At 37.3% G+C, this 23,531-nt stretch overlaps 1 long non-coding RNA gene across 1 annotated transcript in view; it reads left to right on the top strand.

Annotated features, from left to right (window-relative positions):
- LOC309664982 overlaps positions 1 to 22,255 on the top strand; it is a 41,166-nt gene extending 18,911 nt beyond the window's left edge. The window contains exon 3 of the long non-coding RNA XR_014266114.1: positions 531 to 22,255. This is a non-coding gene — a long non-coding RNA (uncharacterized lncRNA). The remainder of the gene's footprint in view (positions 1 to 530) is intronic.
- Positions 22,256 to 23,531: the final 1,276 nt, after the last annotated feature.

Below are 23,531 nucleotides of genomic sequence, written 5' to 3'. Positions count from 1 at the left end.
CAGCCCTGAATCTTCAATGTCTGAAGAGGTATTTGGGGGGTGAGTGGCTGACATGGAGGAGATAAATAATAAATATATATGTATATATCAAATGAATACATCAAGATATTCCCTAATTCTAATACCAACCAGAAAAACAATATCTATTGTACATATATTTTTCTTACCCCACAACATATTTAAAGTGGATATAGAAAAATGATAATAGATACTTAAGCAGAGAGTAATGTTTTACCCAAACCATGTTTTAAATGTGTTATATATTTCTTGACATTTACATGACTTCCCTTAAACAGAGCATTCAGTACAGATTCAATGATCAATGTTTCCTGTGCTTTGTTTCATTTTTTTCTTTGCCCTGGAGATTGCTATTGTGCTGGATGTAGGCATATTCTGGAAACTTCATTTAAAAATGAATAAATGTGTTTAATTGGAAAATAAGAACTGTTATGTTTTCACAGGCGCTGGGCAGATACTTCCTTGCTAACCCTTATCCCCAGATTCTTTTTCTTTAATGTCACTCTCTGTAGAATTGCTTGATCAACCAAAGCGTGTCTCCTGATGAAAACAGACTGTTCCTCAAAGAACAAATTAAGGACTTTCAGTCCTGGAGGTAAAACCCTGTGAGTTCATCATGCAGTGCTGTAAAATAAATGTGTCATGTGCCTGGCAACTCCGTCACACAATCAACAGGAAGCCTGAAATGCTGAGATGGGCTGATTTGCACATTTTCATGAGGTACTTGCAAATGCAATCAAAATAAGCCAATAGGATTTAAGACTTCTTGCTATGACTCAGCCTCTTAAACTTTGTTAAAAAAATCTTTTAACAAACCATTTATTTTATACTGAATGAATATGTTGCATTTTTAAAAGCCATTTCAAATTCCAAGTTCTGTTTGGAAGTACCAGTGTACTTTAATGAGTTCTGAAAGAGCCGAGTGGATTTTTGGTGTGCCTTTTACCCACAGCAGCAGAGCTTTATCTGGGACTGTCTCCCAGATAAAGCTCTGCTGCTGTGGGTAAAAGGCACACCAAAAATCCATCGCCCACACTTTTCACTAAATTCCGTATGCCGATGTAAATGGTGAGGCCCCACCTCTGTAAGTTTAAAGAATTTAGAGTGGCTGGATGAAGAGATGGACATCTATATCAAGTTCACTCTTTTATGAAATAGGAATCAGAGGATTTAAGAATTGATGATTAATTTATCTGAATTGCAGTTAACATATTCACAATTTTACACCTCAGTTTAGGTGTAATTCATGAAGTGGTCTATCTAGACTTTTTATACAGTGCAGATGTGCTATTGTGTTGTGAATCAGTGTTGCATATGAAAACCTTACATGCTTTGCTCATTTGCTGGGAATGCTTGGACGTTGTACACTGTGAACCTCAGCCACAGCATTGAAAAGATAGATGCTATTTCTCCTTGTACAGTCAGCTCACGGTCAAGAAATATTGTCCCTGTGTTCTTCCAGGTGTTTCTATCACTCGGCATCCTGAATGAAATCCCTGGGAGTCCTATGCTATAAACTCATCTACCAGAGACCAATCTGAAAAAATAAGCTCTTATTATAGACTAGGTCTTAGAATAAAGTAATTAATTCATAAATGAATTTACGTGTTCAATTGTGTTATGGGTTGAATTGTGACTTTATTTGGAAATAGAGCCTTTTAGATGTAATTAGTGAACATGAGGTCATACTGGTGTACGGGTGGCCTTTAATCCAATAGGACTGGTATTCTTATTAAAAGGGGAAATTTGGACACAGGGACAGACCCTCAAATGGAGAGAAAGCCAAATGAAGACTGGAGTCATGCTGCCACAAGATAGGGAACCGTCAGAAGTTAGAAGAGAAGCCTGGAGCAAATCCTGCCTAGAGCCTTCTGAGGGAGCATGGCCCTGTGAACACAGTGATCTTGGACTTCCATCTCCAGGATTACAATACATTGTTGTTCTTTAAGCCATTTACTCTGTGGTACTTTGTTATGGCAGCCCTAGGAAAGTCATACAGTTAGTATTTGAGTTACCTATTTTGTTAAATGATAAAGACAAAATAATATAGTGAAAAGTTTGCAGTACCTTTCACCAACTGTCAAATCAGGAAACGTCTGTTTCTGTATCCTCTCAGAAGCACTGCTAGAAACAGGAGTGAGATAAGGATGGGAACCTGCTAACTGAGGAGTAAATCAGGTGCTAACATTGGATGTCTTGAGGGAAATTGATCATTTATCCCCAGTAGATGAAAAACAATAAAAATATTCACCGTGGGCCTATTAAGTCAGAAACCAAAATCCCTCAGCCAAGTTTATGAATATCCCCAGAATCCTTGCGTGTTCTAATCTCCCTTTATGCTGCAGAGGTAGCTATAAGATAAGTAAAATCTGAAACACCCAGGTCCTTATTGATTATGCATCAGCAGAGGCTGGAAGATTTTATTTGTTCTCCCAAGTGGATTGTGAGAGCCTCTTTCTAACAGCATGCCGGTGCACAGCTAAATGAATCAACCTTTTTTAAAAGGTGACAATACAAAAAAGAGGTGCAGTGCCACATTTAAGGGTCTGAGGATACATCTCTGAAAGTGAAATACAACAAAAACCTGGGCTGCCAACATCCTCCACTGGGCAGGGAAATGATGCAAGCGACTACAGGGTCTTAAGAGAAGATAATACAGAATGAAACAGAGCAAAACAGAAAAATAAGGTAGAAATTTAATGAACGACATTAATAAAAGTATGGCTAGGTGAGAAAATGTGACATTTCCGGATTTTGGCTACACAACCAAATTGACCTTGCAACTTGTATGTATGAGATCAATGCAAAAATAATGCCTTTAATCTTAAATGTGTGGGTTGCTTTCTTAAGCACTTAATATATCATATCATTTAATATTTACACATACCTTTTAAATTTTAGTCTCTTATTATTTTATTTTGCAGAGGCAACCTGAAGCCTAGAGAAGTTTAATATCATTCCTAGGGCCAAATAGCTAACTAGCTGGAGGTTAAGTATGACCGCAAAACCAGTGCTCTGTACTACAGCTCTGAAGCAACAGAATGTCCCTTTCAAGATTGACCATTTTTCAGTGAAAAAAAAAAGACATTTTAGTATCTGTCGTAATTTCCATAGCTCAAACTGATAAATCTCTGTAACAGTGATGTACTTAAGAATTTACATTTTTCCACCTAAAATCACCTAAGGGTCAAAAGGCTTGATCTCCACCTGATGTAGAACATCTGTATTAACACTGTTATTCCTTACCACTGAAGAAACAGGAGAATTCTCCAACCTATAGGAGTTAGTGACCAGGAAGAGTGCTTTGAAAACATCGTCCTGTGATGCTGTCTCTACAGGTAAGAGCTGTGGCTTTCCTGTCTCCATGGGAGGAAGGAAAGTAAGGTCTAGAGATTAGATGCTGTGAATCATCTCTTATGTATATCTGATGAAGCTTTATTTTTTGGTTGCCAAAAACTAAATGGTCTTACTGGGGGAAGGACTGCCAAGTTGGACACCTGTCATAGCTTTGCTTTCCTTGGTATTATTAGACATGGTGCTATAACCAATCTGTTTCAACAGTGCCTGCAGCAAACCATTTCTGCCAAAATCCCTGGTCTTAAAGAACTGTGCATAGCCTTACTTTTCCTTGTTCTAAGCAGGGTAATCCCCCTTTAAACAACTAGGAAGCTGCGGTTTGCATTTTAAATTGATTCTTTAACTTTTAAAATGTGTCTTCTCGAATGCCCTCAAAAGAAGCAGAAATGAAAGCATACGTGAAATCCAAACATATGCGCAGAGACAGGAAGTTAGAAAGTCAAGGAAGTTGACAAGTTAGAAAGTCAATGGCCGCACTTTGGCCATTCATGGGTCACCTTTAAGATGTTTGCTATATCTGCACACCACAAGGATTGCTGTTGACTGCCTATTTTCTTCAAATCAATTACCTAGTTTCTCTCAACATCCTAGACAACAATATGTTTAAAATTCATAGGTTTTTATATACAAGTTATAGATGTTAAATATATTTCTATTAAAGTAAAACAGTATTCAACTTTGTACCACTTAATGTCATTTGCATTGCAGTTTTAATGTACTCACCGGGGAGTGTGTGGGCTAAAGCTGCCAACAAAATAATTGCCAGCTTCCTCCTCCTCCCTAGTCCCTCACCCCACACCATAGCCTCAGTTGGAAAACAAGTTAAAATAAGAGCTCTTCCAGAACTCAGATCTTAGGCTGTGAGTCAGTTCACCCACCCTCCCTCCTGTTGGGCTTATATGGAGATGTTATAGGTCAAGCCTGAGTAATTTTTTTCTTCCATGAGGATCACTTTTTCTTCCCAAGCTTCCTCCATCATTCTTTCAAGTAGAATTATGGTGGGTAGACTCTGTTCAACTAAGGCATTGTTGGTTATCTCCAGTCAGAGGATAAACAGAATAGAGTGTTCTACTATTATTACTTCTCCATAAAGGCACATCTGTATGGATCCTTTTCTTGGTAGTATCTTAAATGGGTTTTATTTTTTACTTTTTTCCTTTTTCGGGTCACATCGTTTCCTTAGAATTGTTCTAGTTTTGAACAACTAGTAACTAACAGGAGGTTGCAACTAACTAGCAGTCTACAGGTATACTTTATTTAGTTGGCATTATCATGGCTCAGTGCTTAAACAAACAAACACATGGTGAGAATTTTTGTATTTATCCCATAGTTTTAGGGAAAAATTCCAGGAGTTTTAGAATGAAAGGAAACTCTAATAACATTTAGCCAAGTTCCTCACTTGTTTTACAGATGAGGAGCAGATGTGTTACAGAAACTAAACCCAGAGAGACGCAGGAATGTGTCCATTTTATATAAACAGCTATTTCATGATTGGGTGAGAATCCCGGGTGAACTGACTCACAGCCTAAGATTCCCTCCATTATGAGATGTGGTCTATCCAGATCTTTGAGATGAGTATACATCTCATTTTCATAATAAATGTTTAAATCACACGCATGTGCGGAAAACCTTCTCAAACTTAGTTCTCTCGAGATTGAGAAATCACACAGGATTCATACAGAACCTTGCCCTAAGGTAGAATCCAAAAAATATCTTGTCAGCATAATCAGAAGGAAAATATGGGTGGTGGGAAGTTACAGAATATAGAAAGAAGGAGGAAAGCCTTTCAGTCCATATTAAAACATTCAACTTTTCCCTTTTTTCCCTTTCTCCCTTTTTCCTAGTAAATCAGAGTCCCAGCTACAATGCATTAAGCCGTGGCCTAATCAGCGGTGAGAGATGGTCTGAGGTCTGCTTCAGTGAGTGAGAAGCTGGCACTAAAGGCATTTAAGCGTCTTCCAGCCATTTCACCCAGTTGATTATAATGATTGTTGATTGTAATGATTTTTGAGCCATTCTATATTATGGGAAATGTCAAAATCTGTATTGTTCGAGAGCTCACACGTTTGAAAAGAAAAACAGTGTAGGGGATGTGGAAGTGGAGAAGAAACCACTAGTTGTGGACAGTAGCTAATCTAATAGCTGCATTTTTTTCTTTGATAGATTGAAGTGGCTCTTTATCACTGCCAACCACTCCCCACTGCTCTGGCCTCCCCTCCTTTTCTTTTCCTACATCATCACTTCATGTTGATTATTTCGACTACAGGGTTTTATTTGTGAAGTGCTTTGCCATTTGTACTAGCAGAAAGGTCACCATTTGCAATACTTTCAAAGTAGAACATCACCTTATTGGTGTCATGCAAATTATTTTTCACTCATACTATAAAAGGTAGGAGCTGTCAAAACATATGGTAGGTAACCACAGTAAAATAACAAAACAAAACAAAATCTTATATCTGTCTTCCTGTAGGTATGTATATATCTGAAACAAAGGTTCTTGAAATAGCACCCTTGCCTTGGAAAATACAAAGACGTTATCTTTTCTATTTCATGTTTCTATTCTTTTCTGTTTTGTTTTGTTCTATTCCACTTAAAATGTTTCTAATCTGTTATTGATTTCATGACTCAGTAAGGGCCTTAACTCTTATTTTCTGAAACATTGATGTAGGCGTGCATACCTGACTGCCCTCTAGACCACACCATAAAATTGTTGTTTGACCAATATTACTAGATTGGACTTGGAGTTCTATGAGTTCTCCTTGTACTTGCATACTTTAAAATATTATAATAAATTTACTTCTGGATTTGGTAAGCATCACTGTTTCTAGAATTGTGCCTTATTTCTTTCATTTTTTTGTTTCTTCATTCTCACATTTTCTCAAATGCACTTAATTCTTAAAAATACGTTTTTTTAATTTTCAGATGATGTGAAAGCATTTTAGTTGTTTTGCATAGCGCAATTCTAAGCACCTAGACATTCTTGATAATAATGATAAGGATTCAGCAAAAGCTATTTTGGTTTTGTTATATATGCCTCTGCTAAGTTAACACTCTTTATCTATCTCATCCTTCTAAAAATATTTTAAAATTTTTGATTTGTACACACACACACACACACACACACACATAGATTGTGTATAAATATGTATATATTTGTGTTTATTATATATTTCACAATAAAATTCAGCAAATTTCATTTAGCAAATAATTTGATAAAATTAACAAAATAATCCAGTTTTTAAAAACACATACAATATTAAAAATGAGATCATCCTAGGAGAGACGATAAACCCAGGAAATGGTTTAATGTGCACAAAGTGTATGATATACATCAGTATATTTGCTTCAGGGAAACAGCAATAGTGGGTCTAAAGCCTTTATTATAGCCAATGGGAAGTTAGGGACATGATTTACTGGCTTGTTTTTCTTTCTTTCTGTGGGGGGTCATGGTTCTGACTTTTACTTTTCTGTTATAGTAAGCTCTTACTTTCTTATACTTTCTTATATTAGTGCTCCACATTCACTCCCTTGGTGGATCAGTAAATAGAAATATTCGAATAGGACATGTCACTGATGTTTATTTATATATGTACAAAAGGAATCTTATATACATACACATGTATCTATCTATATATGTATACACACACACCCACACATATCGATATGTGTATCTATCTATCTATGTGTATGTATCTAAACTCTCTCAGACTCATCCAGCCCTTGCCTACCTCACCAACTCATACTGATTTTGTCTACTGCTTCTGTAAAAGACTCTAATGGGTTTTAAAGTGTATGTATTCAATCATGGGGAAAAGAACACCATCAAACTCACCCTTCACCAACTTGTAAAGAGCATGGTCTTGAAGGAACGGGAATCTGTAAGCTCATTGCTAGGATATAATTAGGATTCAGGCATTTCTGGGATTCATTCACATGGGCCTGGAAATACCTGAGAGCTTGGTAAATTAGGTTGGCCAAAGCAACCATTTTCATGTGATAAGTCCCCTGGGGGCAATAAAAGGGATTGGGGAGGTGGGAGGAAAAGGTTTGCACTGCTTTCATGGTGGGTAAGAAAACCAGCATGGTTCTAGGTCGGAAGTTGGTACTATGCCATCACCTTCACACGATATGTGCCTAAGCCCTGAGGAGAGAAGGGGATGCAGGCAGAAATAGAAGGAAAGAACTAATCCCAGAAAGGGAAGGCCTTGGAAGCACAAGAAGTGTAGTTTTAGTCACAGAGGACAAAACGCATCACAGGAAAGGACAGAGTAGTAACTTCTCTTCTGTATGAAATACCTTGTGACTCCAGGCACTCAGGGTGGTAGAGATGTGATGCTACTTTGGTTCCTCAATGGTTAACTTCTGGAGCGCTGAGAGAGTCCCACATTCTCACAAACAGGGCTGATGGCTGACCTCAGATGGCTTTAGAGGTAGCTGATATGAAGGAGGGGATCAGCCTGGGGCAGAAAAACTCAAGTGCATAATTAGTGAGGATGCAAAGAGAAATTCAGGGAATGGGACTTGTAAGGGCTGGAGGTCCATCCTTATGGGGGTAAGTACATCTGCCAAGGAGGCCTGTAATTTTTCAGTCAATATGAACCCATTAGGACCTACAAGCTGTAGAGAGCTGGGCAAACTTTGGACATAAGTAAAAGATTTGCCATGAATATGTGGCGGTGAGAGGAGACAGGTAGGATTATGAGTGTGTCCTCTGGCCAGTAGTGCACAGTCCTGTGATCACTCAGTATATGAGGGTTTAGAGAATGCACACTCTTCCCCAGTAGAAGTCGTACATGGAATGTAAAAGAGCAGAGCCACCTTGTTGAGCCCTGTCTGCCAGATGCTTCCTCACTTTCTGTGGGAATCACTGACTTCAGTCTCTAACTGGAGAGCCATAGAACTCTCCAGGTTCTGGGAAACTCGGACTTCAAACTAAAACTGCTGATTCCTTCAACTGAAAGAAAGAAAACTGAGACACATAGGGGCAGAATGAGCCAAAGCTACCCATAGAGGTAGTGGCAGAAACGGGGCCATCCGATATTTACCCATTAAGTAGTTTCTGGTACCCATTCCAAGTGTGAGGGGAGAAGGGGATTCCCCGCACCACCAACAAGCACCAGCTGGACGCCAGCAAGAATCCCCAAGAGTTCAACCAAATTCTGACACTATCTACCCAGGGACAGCATAGGGTTCCACAGGTTAAGGGATCAGTCCCACAAGACTGTCCCTCCTCCCCGCCGCACACACTTCAGACACCAGTCACAAGCCCAGGCTGTTAACTGTACTTCTGATCTACTGCTTATACATCCGAGGTTCCCATGACCTCCTCCTTGGGTTCAATTAATTTGCTAAGGTGGCTCACAGAACTCAGAGAAATATTTTACTTATAGATTACGGGTTTATTATGAGAGGATATAATTCAGTAACATCCAGATGGAAGAAATGCATAAGGAGATGTATGCGGAAACGGTGCAGCAGTTCCAAGCCGTCTCCAGGTGCGACACTCTCCCCACATCTCAATGTGTTCAACAACCTGGAAGCTCTCTGAACCCCGTCCTTCCAGGATTTTATAGGAGTTTCATTACATAAACATGATTGAGTAAATAATTGGCTACTGGAGATTCATTCAACCTGTAGGCCCTCTCCCGCCTCTGGAGGTCTGGGGTGGTACTGAAAGTTCCAACCCTCTAATCTCACGGTTGGCTTGCCCCTAATCTTTAGGTGGGGTCCAAAAGTTACCTCATTAACATAATAAAAGAGATTCCCCCCACCCCCACCCCCGCTCTCATCACTTAGGAAATTCCAAGGAGTTCTGTGGCAGGAATGGGGACGAAAACTAAATCTATATATTTCTTAACAGAAACCACAATATCACATATACACGGAGAGTTGCCATGTGGAATGAATGAGAAAATAGTATACATTATTTCTGTTCTGCTTTCTGATGTTCATGTAGTCTGTGATCAAATTCCTATTGATTCTACATTTCACGTGTAACCATCAAAAGAATATGAAGAATATTAGATGTGGCCAGAGAGAGCAAAGCCCAGGACGAAAGACTTTGTTAGAGAGTGACAGTATGTGCTCTCCTCTCCGGGATCAGGGCCAGATGGTGGCCGCTGGGAAAAGAGCAGAGCAGAAGCACATGAGAGGGGTGGAAAGGGAGAAGCAACTGCTGAGCACCGGTGCTGTGCTCAGTACTCCTGGGCTTACCTATTTCTCTACCTGGAAGCATTTTACTTATCTAGGGCATCAAGCCTATTTTGCTCTTCTCTCTTTTTTCTCTTTCCACTCTCTTTATCTACCTCAACCCTTTTTTCCTATTTCCTCTCACTCCCCAACCTTTTTTGATCTCTCTCTTCCTTTATATCCTGTGATTTTCCTTTTCCATCTCCCTCCTTCTGGACTCTGTTTTTCTTGTCTTCCTTTCTCTCACTGCCAAATGGCTTTTCCCAAAGCTTACGCTAATTTATACTTACGCCAGCATTTATAAGCATATACCTGTTTCCTTATATTCTCATAAAAACTAGGCATTATGAAAAAATGTTTACTCTTTTTCCAGTATGCAGGGATAAATAATCTTTCATGCATTAAAATGTATTCAGTGTATTCAAATTTTTGAGAAGGGACATCATATACCAAAGAGGGATGACAGCTGTACGTCTGTACTAGGTGCTTTTCATTATTATCACTTCACAACAATACCAGAAAGACTCTCTCTTCTATATAAATGAGAAATGAGGCTCTAAGAGATTAAACAGCTTTCCTACAAAACACACCACTGGTAAAGTGCAAGTCTGTGATCAAATGGCATGGATTTATTTTATGAAAACTAGGTGCAGCATGTTTTGTTAGGGACAGATCATGCAAATAAGCCCCAGGATAGCATTTAAGGAACATGGAGGGATACATCTTTATATGATTATCCCACATGGTGATTTATTCCACATACATTAAAAGGCCACTTCCTATGAACAAGGCATTGCTGGTAAATAGGAAACAAATGATTTTTTTTCTCTCAAAAAACCTACAATATATTAGAGAAGATAAGTAATAAATATAAGTAATTATAACCCAAGTTAGTATGTCATAAAACAAAGTGAGGGGAGTGGAAGGATAACAGCTGCTCAAGAAAGAGGATTTCTCAGTTTGAGATCTTGAGGGTGGATTAGATCCAAAACATGCAGGAGGCGGGATATGGCCACACCTAGATGTATAAAGGAGGAATGCAAATAAGTTTTGTTAATATCGAGGAACTGCGCAGCTAGGGTGTTACAGGGTTATAAATTTGCATTTTTCAAGTGTTTCAGACACTGGGGATGATCGGAAGTGTAAAGACAAAGATGTGCATGGTGGGCCAACTCCTTGCATGTTGGGAGAAAGTCCTGGAGGTTGGTAGACACAGAGATGGGGTAAAGAAGAAGAAAGAGGGAAGTTTCTATTTCTCTACTTCTTGATGCTAATAGCCTTGAGGGCAGTAAACACTAAATTGTTTTTATGTCATGTGTACAATATCTGAATTAATTCATGTGTATGTTAGCTAGCAAATTGTTGTGTACTCTCCAGCAAGTCGATGTGCATGGATTGATTTGAAAAAGGGAATGTAGAAGAGAAGAAATTAGTATGAGGGCACTGAGACGGAGGATCACTTGACAGCACTTTCAAAAAGATATGGCTCGGGCTTCCCTGGTGGCGCAGTGGTTAAGAATCTACCTGCCAACGCAGGGGACACGGGTTCGAGCCCTGGTCCGGGAAGATCCCACATGCCGCGGAGCAGCTAAGCCCGCGTGCCACAACTAGTGAAGCCTGCGCACCTAGAGCCCGTGCTCTGCAAAGAGAGAAGCCACCGCAATGAGAAGCCTGCACACAGCAAAGAACAGTAGCCCCCGCTTGCCACAACTAGAGAAAGCCCGTGCGCAGCAACAAAGACCCAATGCAGCCAAAAATAAATAAATAAATAAATTTATTTAAAAAAAAAAAAGATATGGCTCCAAGGAAGCAGGTGAATGAGACAGTGAAATTTATGCCATTGCTATTGTTGTTATTAATGTGCCCCACTTATATAATTGTGAACCTTGGGTTCCATGAGTAAAAGGTGATTAAGAGATCAGATCTTGCATATTGAGAATGTGCAGATAAAAAAGAGTAAATCCACCTAGGCTGGGTCAACAACAATGGCTAATATTACAAGCACTGCTAGCAGCTAACATGTATTAGACACATACTATGTGGCAGGCACTGTTCTAAGTGCTTTGTATGCATTATCTCATTTAATCCTCACAGCAGCTGTAGGAGGTTTTCAGGTAAGGAAACCAAAGGAAGACCACATAAGACAGGCTGTCTGACTCCAGGGCCCATACTTTTAGTCACAATGAAAATTGAAATGATTAATTATTTTCTTTTACCTTTCTAGGTTCTTCTGGCTGATCTAAGAATTAAATTGACCTGAGAAAGATTCACAGGAGATCAGATTTAATTTCATATGTACAGGAATCTCATATACATGAGAGGGTCAGAGACCCACACACATGAGAGGTTCAAAGACAAAGGTAAAATGAGGTCTATATGCCATCATGAGCTAAAGAATAGGATAGGGGTCTGGAGCTTCCAAGGACAGGAGGTCATTCACAGGACAATAAGAAGAAGAACAGATGTATTAGATGTTTGCCCTGCCATACAGATGGGGCCACTTAGATAAAAAATTATCTCTGGAAATAAGTCTTTTTCTGAGAAAAATCCCCAGTTTAAATTTTTTCTAGGTAGTTAAAGGAGGGGCAGCAGTTTTTCTTGAGTTCACTGGGTCTCCATTGCCTTTAGCTCAAAATAATCCACATGCCAAAGTGGTGCATCTTGGGGAGGCCTGAATGCCCACAGTATCATAATGGCAGAAGTAAAGACATTTCCTGAAGTGAGTGAGGGAAAATCAATGGGCAGCTATTAATACTGAGGTACATTTGACATATACTCTGGTTAAAGTCACAATAAAATAAAATATAAAACAGTAAGAAAAGACATCAAGTCAAAGTCAGAAAAGCATAATTCAAGAAAAAAACGATTTCATACAGACATAGCCACAAGCCAATAAGTACACCAGGCAGAGAAGAATGTAAGGGATGAAGCCCAAAATATTGTTTCTGTAAGTATCTATGCCAGGGATAGCAAAATGTTTTTTAATTTCCCAGGACAACTCTGACTGATTGTGGGGCTGGAGAGGAGCTCTGTTGAGAAGGATTCTGAGACCCAACAGGAATGCAAGCAGTCATTAATTAGTCATGTCTTCATGGTTGGGGAAGGCAGATAATCAGCATATATACCAAGTAACTGCCATTCCTGATTTGGGGAAATACGAAGGAAGAAGTTCCAGGCTAGACGCAAAACTTCTTTTAAAAAGTAATTAGTTAACATCCATGTGCATAGTACTGCACATAAAAAATGACTAATTTTCACAGATGTAGAGAACAAACATACGATTACCAAGGGGAAAAGGGGAGGGAGGTGGGATGAAATGGGAGATTGGGACTGACATATATACACTACTCTGTATAAAATAGATAACTAATGAGAACCTACTGTATAGCACAGGGAACTCTACTCAGTGCTCTGCGGTGACCTAAATGGGAAGGAAATCCAGAAGAGGGGATATATGTATATGTGTGGCTGATTCACTTTGCTGTATAGCAGAAACTGACACAGCAATGTAAAGCAACTATACTCCAATTTTTAAAAAAAGACTAATTTTTTATTGGAGTATAATTGCTTATGGAAAGTATTATGTATAGTATAGGACCAGAAAAGAATACCTTAGTCAATGTTCAAAATGGAAGGGATATTAAAATGTAACAATCCCATTGTCTCTGTGAATTTAGAAATTGATCTGTCATCCGAATTCAACCATATTGAGTTCCTGTTTTCATGAGTATTTAGAATGGACGCTAAACTCTTCTGCTGGGTGATAAAGGAACCCAGGAACTGGTAAGATTCCAGCTCACAGTGTATGTCACTGGCCCAAGAGATGGAGATAGTCCTTGATATGGTCCCTTTGTTCCCATCTATACTCATATCTTTTTCATGCTATTAGGGAACACTTTATTTAGGAGGTTGAGAGAACACTGAGGCAAAACAAAAGGCACTATTTCTTCACTTTATTCGGCCCTCAGAGAGGACTCAGCCCTAGTAAGTCCCTTTACTGGACATACATAACCCTCCTCTTTTTAGCATCAGCTGACAATACTTATGTAGAGAGCAGTGAAGTATCATGTTACTCAACAGTGACGATAACTCGGTAGAGATAATAGGGCCTGATTATATTTTGTTTGTCCTTCTGTGCTGACTGTGAAAAGTGTAACGCTTGAAGAGGTAAAATTATCAGAAGAGCAACGTGCCTCTCTCTTCTCTGAGAACATGTGTGGGAGGATCCTGTGGACTCTCATGTTTCATCAATACCGTCTTCAGAATTGTTCTATAGCATGAGTCATCGCGGCTATGAGTTTTTGGTGGATCAGTTTATGAATTGTTTTGCTGCTGAGAAACCAGCTTACATAGGTTTGGCTTGTACTAAATACTCAACATGTATTTGCTGAATTGAATTGAATATATCCTTTTTACTTTCATACACATGTTACCAATACCAAGCTCCTGTGGCCTATAGAACATGAATGGTGTTACACAGAAAGTGTCATGACACAACTATGATGGAAGATCAGTTTTTATTTTAGATTTCAAACAGGAAGAGTTTTGTTGCCTCCAAAGATCATCATGACCCTCTCATATACCAAAGTAAAACAGAAACAACACAAGTCACTACAGAGAATACAGGTTTTGCATGACTACACAGACATTCCCAACATTAACAAAAACAGGCTCAAAATTAAAGATTGTCCTTTCAGGAAGTTTTCAAGTGAAAACTAAAACTGAGTAAGAGTCCTGCAGCAGGAAGCATACACACAGGCACAAAGAGATGGTGTGGGACCAGAACAGAGAGCCTCAGAACAGCTGCCAGGGAAGATCGAGAAAAAGGCCATCTATGTAAGACCAGAAACCATAAAACTCCTAGAGGAAAACATAGGCAGAACACTCTTTGACAAATCCTGGCAGTATGTTTTGGATCTGTCTCCTAAAGCAAAGGAAATAAAAGCAAAAATAAACAAATGGGACTTAATTAAACTTAAAAACTTTTGCACAACAAAGGAAACCATCAACAAAATGAAGAGATCACCCACAGAATGGGAGAAAGTATTTGCAAATTATATGACCTATAAGGGGTCGATATCCAAAATATATAAACAGCTCATACAACTCAACATAAAACAAACAAACAACCCAATTAAAAAAATGGGCACAAGAACTAAGTAGACGTTTTTCCAAACAGGAAATGCAGATGGCCAACAGGCACATGAAGAGACGCTCAGCATCACTAATCATCAGGGAAATGCAAATCAAAACCACAAGGAGATATCACCTCACACTTGTCAGAATGGCTATCATCAAAAAACACAAATAATAAATGTTGGTGAGGATGTGAAGAAAAGAGAATCCTTGTACACTGTTGGTGGGAATGTAAATTGGTGCAGTCACTGTGGAAAACAGTATGGAAGTTTCTCAAAAAAACTAAAAATAGAACTACCATATGACCCAGAAATTCCACTCCTGGATATATATCCAAAAGAAACAAAAACACTAATTTGAAAAGGTATATGCACCCCAATGTTCATAGCAGCATTAGTTACAATTGTCAAGATATGGAAGCAATCTGTCCATCAACAGATGAATGGATAAAGCAGTTGTAGTATATATGTGTATATATGTATGTGTGTGTGTGTGTGTGTGTGTGTGTGTGTATATATATATATATATATATATATATATAATGGAATACTACTCAGCCATTAAAAAGAATGCAATTTTGTCATTTGCAACAATGTGGATGGACTTGGAGGGTATTATGCTAAGTGAAATAAGTCAGAGGAAGATAAATACTGTATGATATCACTTATATGTAGAATCTAAAAAATACAACAAACTAGTGAATATAAAAAAAAGAAGCAGACTCACAGATATAGAGAACAAATTAATGATTACTAGTGGGGAGAGGGAAGGGGGAAGGGGCAATATAGGGATAGGGGATTAAGAGGTACAAACTATTCCGTATAAAATAAGCTACAAGGATATATTATACAATACAAGGAATATAGCCAATATTTTACAATAACTATAGAGTATAAACTTTAAAAATTGTGAATCACTATATTATACACCTGTAACTTATATAATATTGTACATCAACTATACTTCAATAAAAAAAAAGACAAAAGCCGTCTAGCCACACTGCTTAAGGATTACCATCAATTCCTCTGGAGGAGAGGTGCAATGATCACACACAACACAAGACAATATCTCTTAAAGTATTGTCTTTAGATCTGTACAGTAAAGTATATAAAATTAAAAAAAACCGAAACCAGATGGAGACCCAGCTCACGGGTCTACATAGCTCATGCAAATTTAAATTAAGCTGGTCTTGAATAGTTTTGAATGTTGCGAACAGAGATTTTTTTATCTGGTTTGGCTCTGAGGCTTTGCATTTTTTAAAGAATTATGAACAAAGTTAAGGCTAAGTGATATGTCATATAAAAACACAAATCACAAAGCACGTAAAAACATACACACACACAAATTTCTAGTAGGTTACAGTGGCTATAACACAATGAAATGCCTACCATTAATTTTGCAGTAAGGTCAAGGCAATGCTGTTGTCAGCAATAAAGGAAGGCAAACAGAGATTCTTGACACAGTCAGAATTAAGCACTAATAATGTCTCCTTTTTATGTCTTAATTGGGTGTGATTTGCCTCTGATAGCACCTTTCATTATCAGTACAGCGGGGCATCTATGTGTTCCCTTTGAGGTGCCCATTGTTCTAATTATTCCTGCATGCTGGCCACCTTCAATGCATGTTAAATAATACCAGTAATGCATATTGAAAAAAGCAATATGCTTAGATTATAGATACTATGTCAGCCTGGGATTGCTTTTTACTCTCCAGACTGTAGAAAGCTGTGTGGCTATTTTACATTGATAGGCATTTATATTGATTGGAGGGGAAAAAGAAAGTCCTCATTACAGGGCTGCTAGCAGTGTAATTATAGAGTGGCACCCGTGCTGGGTGTATTAGGAACCACGTTCCTCTTTAAAACTATGTAGCATGCAGTATCAGTAGCTCAGTGGAATACTCTCTTTGTACTGGTAATTGCTTACAATTAAACCAAGGTAGCAGGATCTTTTCCCTTCTTCCTATCAGAAGTCAGATGTTGGAATATTGGGTATTGGATTTACTTGCAATCCTTAAAATTATTTAATTGTGGAAATCCATATGTAAGAAGTTGCTTCTTTTTAGGCTTTGACTAATGATTAAAGTCCTGACTTCGAATCCAGGCTCTGCCACTTACTAGCTCTGTGAACTCAGGAAAATTTCTTTGTCTTTCCAAGCCTCAGTATTTTTAGCTGAAAAGTGGGGTTAATAATAACAACCCCTTGAAGATTTATTAAAGGAATGAATTCTAGATGCAGGGTAATAAGCATGTGAAAAATAGTAGCTGAAATGATGTTGTCGTGATGATTATGATTCATGAATCAATCATCCAGAATCTAAATTATTTTTCCTTTTAATATGTTACCTTCTCACTGTTGACTTAACTTTCTACTAATATATTTTCTGCCATATTAATAGAAATCAGCAAGTAAGTTAATATTTCATTTCCTTAAAGACATTTAACAATCCTCTTGTCTGAGTTCAACCTCTTGCATGTTCTTGAAACCCTGCCCATTCAGCTGAATTTCCTTTCTCTGTGATGGGTTTCCTAGTCATTTTTCAGTCATTTCCTAGTCATTTGTCCAGTTGCTGGAATTTCATGCTGCTAAAAGCAAATTCATGTACAGATCCAGTACAACATGAGAATCTTGGCCAGTAAACATCTGACCTGACCTGTTCAGAGCCTTCCTCTATGGAAATGCAGAAAGTAAAAGAGCCACTTCCTAACCACTATTGCTTCTCGGGAGCATAGGACTCAGATAAAGTTCAACATTGTTGGTATGTTTATGTGAATTTATGCATGTATATATGTATATTTATGCATGTAATTGGATATATACAAGTACATACAATAAGATAATAAGTGATAATAAGTACTCTGGGAGTTAAGCGGAGAAATTAAGCAAAAAGGGGAAAATTATATTTGTTGCCTAAAGCATTTTTAATAGGATCACATTATTCACTTGTATATAGTATATAGATGTAATATATGTATGAATATCTGTAAAAACTTTGACTAATAATATAAATAACATTAAATTAAGTTAAATAATGCATAGTTTTCTGAGCATAAAGGTAATACACAAAAATTAGATAGTTCTCAAAACATCTATAGGTTTAGCTTTCTTTCTAGAGCAATTTTACAAGGATAGACATGCCTATTTTTCAGTTATGACCCTAGACTAACAATTAAAATACTCAGTTTCATGAATAAATAGTGTTCTATTTAAAGGAAAAGAATTTTTTTTTAGTTTGGCACTATAAAAATTCTATAAGCATAGAATTGTTTTAATAGAGTAAAATATGCAAGTAACACTTTGTCAAGTATTCATATGTTCAGTAGCCTTTGTCATCCTGAACATGTGTGCCTTTATTACTTCCAAAGAACTGTTCTGAAATCTCAATAATTATAAGAAAGACATTCTTGTGTGATATTATAGAGGTTTGGTAATAAAGATCTAAGTTGGGAACAATCTCTTCTCCAGATCCCTATCATTAACATATGCCACTGCATTTTTTAAACTATAAATGAGGTTGAAAATATAATGATCCAAGCCTTAAAACCCTGAACCTTACCAGGTCAATAGGTGAGAAATTTCCAAGTAGATGAAGTACTGCCTCCCCCAGTGGATTAATTTGTTTTGTGTCTTATTAATTTATGCATCATTCCCATACCAATTTCCTACCTTATTCAAGAGTCCTACCTACAGTCAGGGCTTCTTTGGGAACTGACTCAATTCCTTTCTTAGATCAAAAGACGAACAAAAAGCAACAGCATAAGGAAAAGTCTTCTGAATGTATCTTCCAAAAGGTATTGGCACAAAAGGCAGATTTTAAAAAGGATAATCCTTTTTAAATGTAAAATCCTTCTTGATGTAGCTGAGGTTTGGGAGGCAGAATTTATTCTTAATAAAAATTAAAGTTAAATATTTTATAAAAAATATAAAGAATCTAAGATAGTAACAAAAATAATTAATGATATTTAGAGCATTCTATTCACCAAGATAACTGTTTTCTCTTTTCTTTTAAGTAGAAGTTCTTGCCCAAAATTTAGCCTATCAGTTCTCAATTTCTTCAACACAAAGGTCCCTAATACTGTGGCATCTTATTTTTTTCCCTTTTCTTCATAATATCAGAATAAAACCGTTTTTCTACAATAGTGCATTTATTTGAGATCCTGTTTTTACTTGAGTCCTTGCAAAAATGGAACAAAGAGAACAAACCAATAAAATGATAACTTGGAGAGCAGTTCCTAGCCTCAAAATGGAATTAACCCAGGAAGAAAACTGCAATTCTTTGACTTCTTAGAAATCAAAGCTAGTTTCTTCCCTGCCTTCTCTTCTTGCCTCTTTCCCTCTTATTTACAGTACAGTGGGACTTTTGAGTGAAGGAATGGCAAACAGTTAATAAAACCTTTGATGGGTATTAATTACTTTCCACTTAATTACCTGCCATGTGGATCTTGTTGAGCTATTGATTACTGGCAAACATACATCCCACTGGGGATAAGTGTGATTTAGCTTCATCCAAAGAGTCAATTAGCCCAAGTAACGTAGGGAGAGCTGGTGCTTCGCCTCAATAGCTGGTGTTTCTTGCCAAGAAGGGTAGATAAGCCATTTATTTGTTCATTAAAACACAGTACTACTATCGACAGGAGGTACTTACTAGGTGTTATTGCAATTGGTAAAATGTCATTCTTTGTCGTCAAAGGTTAGTTGCACGGTGTAGAAGCGATATGGGCTGAGAGTATCTCTCACTTGAGAACCCTAGAGGAACTGGTGAGGTTCTCTATTTTGTAAAAATGATAACCAAACAACTTTATCAAACACACCTAAGCACAGCTGTAGTTTGTAAAGATAATGCTGCCTTCTGCTGGGTGACTTTTGGGTTGCCAGATTCTTTTCTTTGATACGTTAGATCAAAAGACTTTTTCTGAAACGTCACGTAATGAATCGCTGAACTCCATGTTCATTTTGCCAGAGTCAACAGGAAAAAACTTGAAAGTCAGGCCTTTGGTGGATGTAGGGAGATCGGGGAAGGATATGCGTGAGAGAAAGAAATATTGTTCCATTGATCAAGGTTAGTATTAATTTGTACCTTGAAGCCCATAAGAAAATTCATGAATCTGATCATCTTCAAACTTTATTCATTAAGCTTCAAATTAGAATTTTAAAAGCCCTTTATTATATAGGTCTTCCACAATATCCTTATGAGACAAATTAAAGTAATCCTGTAAGATATATCCAACTCTAGAAGTTAGAGGGAAAGGGGTAGAAGATCATGTTGAATGGTAGGTTAAGGGTGGAACTTTGGTCAATAAATTATGTAAAGCAGACTCTTTATTGTGAAAAATCATAATAATACTAAAAAACAAATAGTTTATTTAAAAATTACCTGTGAACTGGAAATTAAAATAATTTGCTTTTGTTGTGGAATTCACTGTGTGCTGAATCTAACTGGCCTAATTCTCTAAAGTTCAGTATTGCATACATGTAAACAAGAGTTACTAACATTTGTATTGCTAAAAAATATACATTATCATTGTATAACCATGACCATATTTCACTTTATGGACACTTCATAAAATCCATGGGAGATACAATTATCATTATATACCCATTTTCAGGAAGTCAGATCTAAGAATCAGAAAAGAATTAAGTAACTTAGCTAGGGACACCTAAGTTCCCAAAGAAGAGCTCAGGTCTCTTGAACTCCAAATCTTCCTTCCACTGCCTCTTGGTAATCCTTTAGCATGATCTTGCAGTGTGGACCCCGAAGACAGCAAAATGGCAACTCAGAGTGAATGTGAATTTCAACTTCTGGGTTCAGTTTAATGTAAGTGTGATATTTTTGCATTGTGCCTTTGCCAGCACTCCCCCCTTCCATCACCCCCCCGACACACACACACATACACAAAGCCTCTATGGCTTTGCAGATTTTCCCTCAAGCATATTCATTTCTTTTTCCTTACGCCTTTTGTGATAACGTTATATATTTTCTGGAGTGAACACATTCATTTCTATCACACAGTCTGATGATTAAAACATTTTAACTAAGATTTAACTTCACTATTCTCCATTCATTTTAAGGTATCTCCTTCCTTCTCACTAAAGCAGGGGATTCCGGCAGAAAAGAAGAAGATACTCATCGTTGTCAACATCAGGTTTCAGGTATTTGGGTGTTATTAAACAGCACTCCTGAGGAAAGGCACCATGTGTCCATGTCACCTCCACCAATTAGGTCAGAAGATCTTGCCAACGACAATGACAATATTCACACTGATACCCAGTTGGACTCCTTGCTTCCAAGGGGCATTTTCCTAAAAGGCATTACATTTTGGATTAAATGTTTCCTGTCTCAGGACGTTCTATAACAGTGAGTCAAAACATACTGTAGCTTTCAAAAGGGTACATGCTGGCTGTGGGCACAGGTTCAAGATTTTCACTTGTTTTGTTTTTTAAAACAAAAATATGCTGGGCTTCTGGTTTAAGAAACCCAGCTCTAAGACTCAGGGAAATGGAAACAGCTGAAGGTAATTCCCAAACCTTCCCTTTCCTCTGTAAGACCTTGACAAGTAGATTACCTCACAGAACTTCATGTTTCCTTTCTTCTGGGTTCCAAAAGCTCTATTTCTCTACAGAAAGATAATGCATCCTCAAAAAATTCTTCAGCAGCTGAACATAACATTTCTTGCGCAGATTAGAAAATTGAAGGGCCAAACATAAGCAGTCCATGGGCCAGATTTGGTCCACAGGTCATAGTTGGATGACCTCTGCTCTATATCTTCATTTTGGTGGTACTTACATAACTATACATTTTTGTCAAAATGCCTACAATTGTATGCTTAAATTTATACATTTCACTGAACGTAAATTATGTTTTAATAAGATAAATGGGAAAAAATCATACAGAGTATGTGCTCTGACCACAAGAAATAGAAAATCTAAAAAGCTCTATACACATTTATTAAATTGAATTTGTAATTAAAGCAATTCCCACAATAAAAACTTTAGATCCAAAGCAACTTGTGGGAATTTTATCAAATATTTAGTAAAATAATTTACAGTATTCTACAAACTGTTTCATATAGCAGTGAGGTAGAGATACTTCCCAAGTTATTTCATGAGGCCAACATAACCTTGTTGCCAAATCTAGATAAGGACACCATATACAAAGAAAACTGCAGACAAATATCCATTGTGAGCATAGACATGAGGTCCATAACAAGTATTATCAAATTGAATCCAATAATATGTAAAGACATTAAGCTGGGTTTTATCCCAGAAATGCAAAGTTGGTTTAACATATGGAAATCAATTAATGTAATTCACACAACACATTGAAGAAGAAAAATCATGTAATTTATGTTATACAGCGCTCCACCAAACAACAAAGACTATACATTCTTTTCAAGTGGTCCTGTCTATACCAAGATAGACCATACCCCCTAAAACAAACCTCAATAATTTAAAAGAATTGAATTCATACAGAGTATATTCTCTTACGCAGTGAAATCAAAGTAGAAATCAGTAATAAAAAGGTAACAAGAAAATCTCCACACAGTTGGAAACTAAACAATACATGAGTCAAATGGAAAGTCTGAAGGGGAAAAAATGAACTGAATGAAAATGAAAATACAACACATCAAAATTTCTGGGACACAGGTAAAGGAGTGCTGAACAGCAAATTTACAGCACTAAATGTATATATTAAGGAAGATGAAAAGTTTCAAATCAGTAATGTAAGTTACTACCTCAAGAACCTAAAAAAGAAGAGCAAAATGATTCCAAACCAAGGGGGATGAAGAAAATGATAGAGATAAGAGCAGAAATCAGTGAAATTGAAAAAGAAAAAAAAAACTGTTTCTTTTTTTAAAGATCAATATGATTGACAAACTTCTCACCTCACACCCATTAGGCTGACTACTACTACAAAACAAACAAGCAAACAAACCACAAAAAACACCAAAATAACAAGTGTTGGTGAGGATGTGGATAAATTGGAACAGTTGTGCACTGTTGGTGGGATTGTAAAATGAGATAATCACCATGGAAAAGAGTATAAAATTTCTTCAAAAAAATTAAAAATAGATCTGTCATATGATCCAGCAATTCTCCTTCTGGGTACTTATCCAGAAGAATTGAAATCAGGATCCTGAAGAGATATTCACATACCCATGTTTGTAGCAGCACTATTCACAATAAGCCAAGAGGTGGTAGCAACCCAAATATCCATTGACAGATGAATGGATTAACAAAACCTAATACATCTATACAACAGAATATTATTCAGCCTTAAAAGGGAAGGGAATCCTGTCATATGCTACTACATGGATAAACCCTGAGGACATTATGCTAAGTAAAATAAGCCAGTCACAAAAAAACAAATACTGTATGATTCTGCTTATAGGAGGTATCTAAAGAAATCAAATTCATAGAAACAGAAAGTAGAATGGTGGTTACCAGAGGCTGGAGGGAAGGGGAAAAGGAGTGTTGTTGTTTAAAGGGTATAGAGTTTCAGTTCTTCAAGATGAAAAAGTTCTGGAGATCTGTCTCACAACAATGTGAATACACTTAAGACTACTGGACTGTATAATTAAAAGTGGTTAACATGGGAAACGTTATGTAAAGAACTCATATATCTCAATAGAAAAAAATATCTGATTAAAAAATGGGCAGAGGATCTCAACAGTTATTTTTTTCAAAGAAGACATACAAATGACCAACAGGTACATGAAAAGGTGAACACCTTAGGGAAATGCAAATCAAAACCACAATGATATATGTCCTCACATCTGTTAGAATGGCTATTCTCAAAAAGACAAGAAATAATTGTTGGTGAGAATGTGGAAA

The sequence above is a fragment of the Balaenoptera physalus genome (assembly GCF_965194825.1).
Source record: "Balaenoptera physalus genome assembly, chromosome: 7".
Lineage (NCBI taxonomy): Eukaryota > Metazoa > Chordata > Mammalia > Artiodactyla > Balaenopteridae > Balaenoptera > Balaenoptera physalus.
Note: the sequence above shows the minus strand (reverse complement) of the source record. Positions and strands in the feature narration are given on the sequence as shown.